Genomic DNA, 8993 nt, shown 5'->3' on the forward strand with positions numbered 1-8993 from the left:
GCAACACAGGAATGGGTTATAAAACCAGTAAGTTAGCATTTAGCACCCTGGGGTGTAGCATCTCAGACTCAATGAGGATTTTGAATGGGTTGGTGGTTAGATGCCTGAAATAAAGTCGAGCTCAAGAGATGTTCTTGTTTTGCTGTATGACATAAAATACGTCAGTAATTACCCCCACTGGGAACTTAAAAAGGCAGCTAACAAGTGGCTAAATGAGACTACAGTGGTTTACGGGGACATTTAACTTGACATTAGACGTACGACAACTCTTTCACTGAACCTGGTCTCACAGGAATCCGTGAAATAGTCACGGATTCACTTAACTCAAAATCCGTGGAATAGCCACGGAATAACTCAAATTTCCGTGAAACTGACACGGATTTTGCTACAATGCAAGTTAATGACTATGACTATGGCTACTCCATGGATATTTGTTCCTATTGGTTTGTTCCAAGTCACGTGACTTTCAAGGTCCCGGCGGTCAGAACAAAAAACATGGCGGACAGTTCTCTCATTTTTAGTGAAAAATCAATATTTTGACTTAGTTTCTGCATAAAAATGGATTTTGATCACATTTCTAGCGAGAAATGTATGTTTTATTTTCTAAATATTCACTCAGTGAATGTACATAATCCCTTTGTATGTTGGAATAGCCACGGGATATGACTGGCATTAACTTGCATTGTAGCGAAATCCGTGTCAGTTTCACGGAAATTTGAGTTATTCCGTGGCTATTCCACGGATTTTGAGTTAAGCAAATCTGTGGCTATTTCACGGATTCCTGTGAGACCATGTTGCTTTCACTAGTCCGCCTCACAGCCTCTAGTCATGTTTTTCAGTGCTCTTTTTCAAACTCTTGTAGATTGAAGATTAGGCTAATAAATAATTTATTAGGCTACAGATTCGCTAGCTTGTCAGAACCGCTCGTTAGCTTGTCGGAGAGCGTCTGAAGCTAACGGTAGTGACGTTCAATTCATACGACTGTGATGTAGTTCGCTATAGCATAACGTTAGCGTTTTACCTTTGTCAGCTACATTAACGCTTTAAACATTATAAAAGTGTTCATTTGTGAAGATTATCCTGCTGAACAAAACACGTCAGCATCAGAAATGTGTGTTTGCCACAAAACTTATTTTCTGCCATGATCCAAAATCCAATGCAAAAAATAATGAAAGTATATTTCTGAATAGACCCGATAGCGATGCTATATCTGGATTGGCCTACAGAAATATGTCATTTAATTTGCTCTCTATAGAGGAATTACCCTATATAAACTGTGCAGTGTATTGTGCAACACCAAATATGTATGAATGGCAAAAAACAACAACAAAATGTTTTCATAAGTAAATAATACCCAATGAATTTAGTCATAGTCCAGCTGTTAATAACAAACATTTCTCTATGTGAATGCGCATAGCAGGGATGGGCAACTTAAATGCTGCAGGGGGCCACAATTTTTCATCGACACTAGCACAGGGCCACATATAGGACCGTGCACTTAACCAGATATGATGAAACTGAAACTGCAATTTTAAATATGTTTACAGTGCAGTAATTGAACATATTTCATGTTTAACAGTATAAATAGGAATGCAAAAGGTTTGAAGCAAATAATAAATAACCACTTACTGTGATTTCTTTTTTCCAGTGCAAGAACAGCAGACCAACATTAATTGCAAGAAGTAATTTTGTGCATTTTTACACTGCACTTTTAAAATTTCATGCAAATGTATGTAGTTGTATGAGGGCCATTTCAAGTGAGGGTGCGGGCCGTATGCGGCCCCCGGGCCTCCAGTTGCCCATCCCTGGCGTATAGCCTGTGTGTGCATAGAAATGTATGAATATAATATTTTTCACTCTCAAAAACCCCACTATAAATAGGATTTATATCTGCATTTACCAACATGTTCATGACTGAAAAGTGTGATGCATGTAGAACTCCTGATGAAAATTAAATGAAAAAGTTGATGTCATCATTTAAAAAAGTGCACCGCCTCTCAGGTCTTCCTTTAAACCTGAAACCTCAAACAATTTCACTTGAGCCCAACCTGAAACTGATGTCATGATGATATTTACTCGTGGTTCCTCCAGGGGTTCAGATCTGCCCACAGGCCTCTAATTTAGTCCTTTTGCCCGTCTTATCTTATTGAAGAATCAAATAGAAGCATTTTCCATGGGGACGTCCCTTTAGCAGCAATACAAACACAAACCACATGCTGCCTCAGACTACATTTTAAATTTTAAGATAACGTGTCAGGTGTGATTACTGTTTGTATCACAACTCTATCCTTCAGAGTTACCATTTTAAAAATATTTCCACTTATGAATCAACTCTCTGTGAATTTTGTGCCTAGAACTGTTTCAGCGTGGAGTCATTTCTGCAGTCGAACATTTGATTTGTCACCCTTACTTTTGATTTTTCAGTGATTTCTCAGGCAGTTTTCTTTTTTCAGCTATAGGTGTGAGCACACCGCTGACAGTCGACCTTCATCATCGCCTACATATCACACACACTTACGTACATGCGGAGAACACACACACACACACACACATAGTTCTAAACCCTATAATAATGTGCAGATCTGCTGTAGTGATCACTGTCTCCCTCCTCAGAGATACTTAATGCCTAAATCTCTTTCTAACTGGCAGGGAATCACATAATTGGCTGTGGTCCATTTGCTCACCCGCGTGTGTGTCCTCTCACTAACAGCAGATTTTAATGAATCGGTTTTACAGTGATTAGAGCTCCTGGCTGTAGGGAGGTCAGGGAGGGAGTGAGCGACTCTGACCACTGACAGACGGCCAAGCGTAGATGTCTGTAGTCTGCGTGTCTGAGCTCAGTGTGATGGGCTTCATCAAAACGCTGCAGCTTTCTCTCCCTTGATAACTCTCTGTCTGTCTGCTGTGTCACTGCACCTTACTATCTCTTTCTAAGAATGTGTGTTACTATCTTTCTCCCCGTCTGCTCATGCACACACATACACACCCTACAGTACTGTATATCTCTATTTCCTGCTTGCCATAATGCTATTAGTCTCCACATGGAGACTAATAGCATTATAGCAACACACACAGTATCCATGGTACCCGAAACGTATCTCGAGGGGACTGAACTACAGGTGACTGAAGCAATTTAAAATTACGCTCACTCATGTCTGCCTTCTTTCACAGCTTATCTTGTGCAGCAGTTGATAGGAATGTCAAAAAAGACACAAAAAAAGACCTAAATATCTTCTTTTAATTCAACCATACATGTGTTATTTTTACCATGGGAAATTTTACAGAAACAACGGATTGTAAAGATTCAATAGCTCCAGCAAATTTTCCTGAGGTGGAATTTTCACCAATGTCCTTTCATCTTTTCCATGATGTGCATATCATAATGTGGTCTATGTCAGTCGTTCCCTCGGGGAAACAGATCTACGACAGCTAAATGGGACCTCAATTTTTATTATAATTGTAGCCAGAAGAATTTCTAAACATCCTCGCACAGCCAGAAGTGAAATCTAATCCAAGTACATTTTCTCACGTACAACAATTTCAGATGCTCCATGTAATGCTTCTATATACTCTACCACATTTAAGAAGGAAATATTGTGTTTATCACCCCATTGATCATAAAATATTATGCTTATATAGATTAAACTACTAAAATGTGTATTAAGACGATAAAAAAATCGATATTTCTGCCCACTGGGGTCCATAAGCAATCTTGGAATTGCATAACAGAGGTGGTGTTTGTATAAGCAATGAGGGTGAGTGGCTGTTGTGCTGGAATCGGTGTGGATAAGGGGCCCAATTTGGAAATTTTTCAATAATTCCTAATGGCGGGCTGCTATTAAGTAAAAACATTTTTTTTAATTTCTCCCACCACTGCATAATACAATGGTGATTACAGCTTGTGATTTATGTTGATAACATGCATCAAGATATAGAATCCCAAAGGACATTTCTTTTTTTAATTTACTGAGAGTAACCGTCCTGAAGCAGGTGACTAAAGCATGGAAACAATCAAATACACCAAAATTAAGAGCATGGGTATTAACAGCAGAACAAAGTTTAGAGATGGAAAAACTCACTTTTAGAAATAGGGAACAAATACATATTTGGAACAAGTTATACTGTAAAGAAAGACTGGTAAAAACAGTGGAAATATTTAATCAAATTAAGGAGATGAACTAAATGGGTTTTTTTTTCATTATATTATTACTTTTTTTGTGTGTCATTAGTTTGTTGTTTATTTCTTTTCTTAGAGATCCTCATTTGGGGAATACCAGTTTGCCTTGTATATATGTTTGTCTGTTTATCCTATGTTTTTGTTATTTACTTTGTGAATACCTTGAAAAAAAGGGGGAAAAATGCAAGGTACATTATTGTAAAGAAAACGAAATGACTGATTATGTTTGTGAAAGTAAGAAGCCTTGCAATAAAGTATTAAAAAAAAGATATAGAATCCCAAGAATGTGAATTGAAACCTAAAATAACTACAACAACTGTAAAACGGCTAAATATATCTTGTATTCATTGCACCCAAGATTCAGTGCACATCCTACTAAATACCATAATGTTCAATATAAACTAAGTGTTTGTATAAGCAATGAGGGTGAGTGGCTGTTGTGCTGGAATCGGTGTGGATAAGGGGCCCAATTTGGAAATTTTGCCTTTTTCAATAATTCCTAATGGCGGGCTGAAAAAGTAAAAACATTTTTTTTTTAATTTCTCCCACCACTGCATAATACAGTGGTGATTACAGCTTGTGATTTATGTTGATAACATGCGTCAAGATATAGAATCCCAAGAATGTGAATTGAAACCTAAAATAACTACAACAACTGTAAAACGGCTAAATATAACCGTCTTGTATCCATTGCACATCCTCCTAAACACCATAATGTTCAATATAAACTAAGTGGTGACAGTTGGACCAGCTTTGTTTTGGCTGTTTGCTCATAATCCTTTGCCCAATACTTGCCTTTGATCTTTGGGAACACTAAACAGGAAACTTATAATGCCAGAAAAACACCAATACGCACACACACAAATACCTTCAGTGGCATCTGCTGGTTGATAAGCACGACTCATAGCCTGAAACTCTCCTCTGTGGTGATACAAAGCATGGCTCACAGCAGAGCCAGCTCCACTGATTTACCATGTCAACTTCTCTAATTCACCATGTTCTCCATGTTGGCCAGACAATCCATGTAGACAGCTTCAAACCAGCCACAGTGACAGGAGAGGCGACGGCAGTTGGGGGTCTGCCCAGTGCGTCGCTGGCTATGACACACCTGTCAATCAAAGGGAAATACCACAATATGGAGCCAGAGAGCTGTTGTGCTGCTGCTGCTGCCAAAAAGAGCCACAGATGTAATTTCTTTGTCAGCATTGCAACCTACATCCCAAATTACTGATCCCACCACTTTCCTCTTTCTAATAGTGTCTAATATTTTATTATAATTCACTGGAATTACATGTTTAAGGTTACCCAGGAATTACTGTTACATGTGAGAAACGGATTCTGGTAAAAACGCCGGTAACACTTTACAATAACCATCATTTATAAATGGTGAACAGATAGTTTATTAATGTTTAATGTTTTATATATATATATATATATATATATACACTACCGGTCAAAAGTTTTAGAACACCCCAATTTTTCATTTTTTTATTGAAATTCAAGCAGTTCAAGTCAAATGAACAGCTTGAAAGGGTCCAAAGGTAAGTGGTGAACTGCCAGAGGTAAATAAAAAAAGGTAAGCTTAACCAAAACTGAAAAATAATGTACATTTCAGAATTATACAAGTAGGCCTTTTTCAGGGAACAAGAAATGGGTTAACAACTTAACTCTATGGAGTCTTGGGCTATTTTGTCCATTTTTGAATTCTTTTCATGTCTTTGTAAGTCATTTTGTGTCTTTTTTGGTAATTTTGTGTCTTTTTTTTGTCATTTTGTGTCTTTTTTTTATTTTTATTATAATTCTCTGGAATTACATTTTTAAGGTTACCCAGGAATTACTGTTACATGTGAGAAACGGATTCTAGTAAAAACGCCGGTAACACTTTACAATAACCATCATTTATAAATGGTAAACAGATAGTTTATTAATGTTTAATCATCATTTATAAACAGTTTATAGGCCATTTAGAATGGTAAATAGATAATTTATTACTGTTAAACTAAGTAAATAATGTATGAATGGCTAATAGATGGTATATTAATGTAAATTTATAATTAATTTACAATTAACAAACAATTAAATTATAATTAATAGTTTTAGTTTCACTCATTATTACACTTTTAACACCATATTTAGTATGTTAATGATTTTGAAATGATTCATATACCTTTAAGAAATTGGTTGAAACCATTTAAAGATTAAATATGTATAGCACTTTGTAAATGGTTAATAATTGGTTTATAAACCATCTATAAACATTACTTAGATGGTTATTGTAAAGTGTTACCAAAACGCCTCCAAATGAAGTTAATTATTAAATTAATTCTTTATGATGTGCATAGATTAAAGCTAGGTAGGAGACAAGAAGAACATTCAATATAATCCATTCATGATTAAGGTTTTGAAAAAATAAACGACACAGTCAAGAATGCTTTTGATGTGACCTTTTTGCTGAATATCAGTGGTTGTTTTGTGTCATATTTACTCTGTTTGTCTGTGCGTGTGTGTCTGTAAAAATGATGCTCCCATACACACTCACTCATGCACAACATTGTTTCCGCTTGCTTAATCTCATTTATGTTTTCCATCTTTATTTGTTTTGGACACTATTATAATGCCTTCATGCTCCGCCCTTTAACAAACGGCTTCAGCAAAGGCCCAAAAATGCGCCAAGAGCAAACAGTCTCACATGTTTCGCTTACAAATGTATCATTTTCTGGTTTGTCAACTCATTACTGTTCTCGACCATTTGGTCCACTCACTGCTCATTCTATCAGAGTATATCTGCAAGCATGCAGACGACATATGGAAATGGGAAATGGACTGGAATTTAGATGCCCCATTGTTCAAAAATAATCTTCTTAAAATGGGGGGGAAATCAATTTACCTCCTTTAGTTACAAAATCAAAGGATTCACACCCTCTCCAATGACAAAGGACTGAAGCCTCTCAGAGATTTAAAAGATTATTCTAATTTGCCTGGGTCATCCTTTTTCATATGCTATGTACAGGTACATAGTGCCACCAGCCTCTTCAAAGGCATTTGATGACAGAAATGAAACCAAGTGCTTATCCACATGTAGGTTTTCTGTTTAAAAATATAATCAATATCACACGGGAGTCCAGAGTTGAAAGAAATGTAGTAAAATGTTGCATTTCATATTCCTTTTCGTTATCTTTTTCTTAAAAGTCCATCTCTGTCATGTTCATAAAAATCAGTCATTGGCTGTATTCATATATTTTTTTGAAACGTCTGGGTACATATAGCCACTATGAGTTATAATCACCACTGCATACTACATGTTATACTACTGAATGATTCCTTTTCTTTTAAAGTGTCAAGCTATCATGAGCTAGTTTTTATTTCTGGTCTTACAGCTGCAATGAAAGGTGCGGTAACGAGATGGAAACCACCTCGTGTCCTTAAATTAGATCAGTGCTCGTCTTCCTTCTATAGTCAACTTATTTTAGAACCGTCAATAACACATGCAAATGATGTGAAAAGACAAACAGAAGGCATGCATATACAAGTAGCAGTCTTGTAAAAATATGTGTTTAGTCTCAGAGGGTCAAGAATGAAATGCTGTATTATCCTGGATCCATTCATTCATGCAGTCCATATTGATGTTTAAATATGTTGTCTGTATTGACTATATTTGGTATCTGCCACTTGTCCAGGAGTAGTAGGGAAGTGGATAATAGTGGACATGGTTATATGAATATGGTAAACTGGATTATTATTCATTATTTATTCCACTGAATTTAGTTTCTGCTCCCTTTCCTTCATTGTATACATGTCTCACACAAAACCAGTGAAATAAAAGCAAACAGGTCACTATCTGTGTCTGAATGTTTGTGTTTTTCTGTGTGGTGAGCCTTGCCAGTCATGGATAAAGGGCTTTGCTTAATGGACTACACTGAGTTTTTGGGAGATTAGCTTGTTGGTCAACCTAGCGTTACATGATGACAAAACAAAAATTACCCATGTGTCCCTGGCATTGTTTGCTCCAGTGCTCATGCTCAGCATGCACTAGCTTTGACTGACTGTATAGCTGACTGAGGGGCTGAATGGACTATGACTTTATTTACACCTACTATAAAAGTGTAATGTGCATCTGGATATGCTATATGGACAATGAACAATACGATCATGCCCTTGCATTTACACATTGTACTTGATGTCTGCATCTGTCGGCTTAGTAATTGGATCTTGTTTTTTATGAGCGCTTTTCAAAATAAGGACAGTGCAGGAGAGCTGAGGTGGTGCCAAGTCTGTCTATTGTAAGTTTTTGCAGCAGGACTTGTCCTCAGAAGCACCAGAAAATCACCTTAGGAGGTCCCAGGCCCTCATGTTGGCCCCTGATTTCCTTATCTATGAGCATAAGGGGTTTGATGCATAATCAAAGAATATTAAAGCCAGATTCTGATGGCACAAAAGACGAGCAATCTCCTTTTGTGAAAACACAAATTCAAACATAAAACAATGACTGCAGAGCTATATGACCGTTTCTCAATTGTTCGGGTCAGCTGGTCATCATCCATCATCGGCAAAGCGGCTCTTATTTCAAGAAGATTTAAACTTTGAGGACTGCTGTGCTTCCTACTCCTTTATCTTCTTCTACCACAATGCACTGTAAGTGGAGATAGTGAGTGGCTCATATCGATCTTAAAGGTTGACAGTTTACCGAGATAAAAGCAGCTTCTCAAGTCATAGAGATGGCCAGTTTCCCAGTATGCCTCAGTAAGACTCTACCATCCTCTCAATAATAAAAAATAGAGGTTTTAAAATAGACATAATTATACTTTCTAAACACATA

At 36.9% G+C, this 8993-nt stretch overlaps 1 protein-coding gene across 2 annotated transcripts in view; it reads right to left on the reverse strand.

The window, feature by feature from the left end:
* Positions 1-8993, reverse strand: part of LOC131986864 (protocadherin-9) — a 245107-nt gene that overhangs the window by 198158 nt on the left and 37956 nt on the right. The gene's annotated exons all lie outside the window — the stretch shown is intronic.

Source organism: Centropristis striata, chromosome 2 (assembly GCF_030273125.1).
Source record: "Centropristis striata isolate RG_2023a ecotype Rhode Island chromosome 2, C.striata_1.0, whole genome shotgun sequence".
Classification (NCBI taxonomy): domain Eukaryota; kingdom Metazoa; phylum Chordata; class Actinopteri; order Perciformes; family Serranidae; genus Centropristis; species Centropristis striata.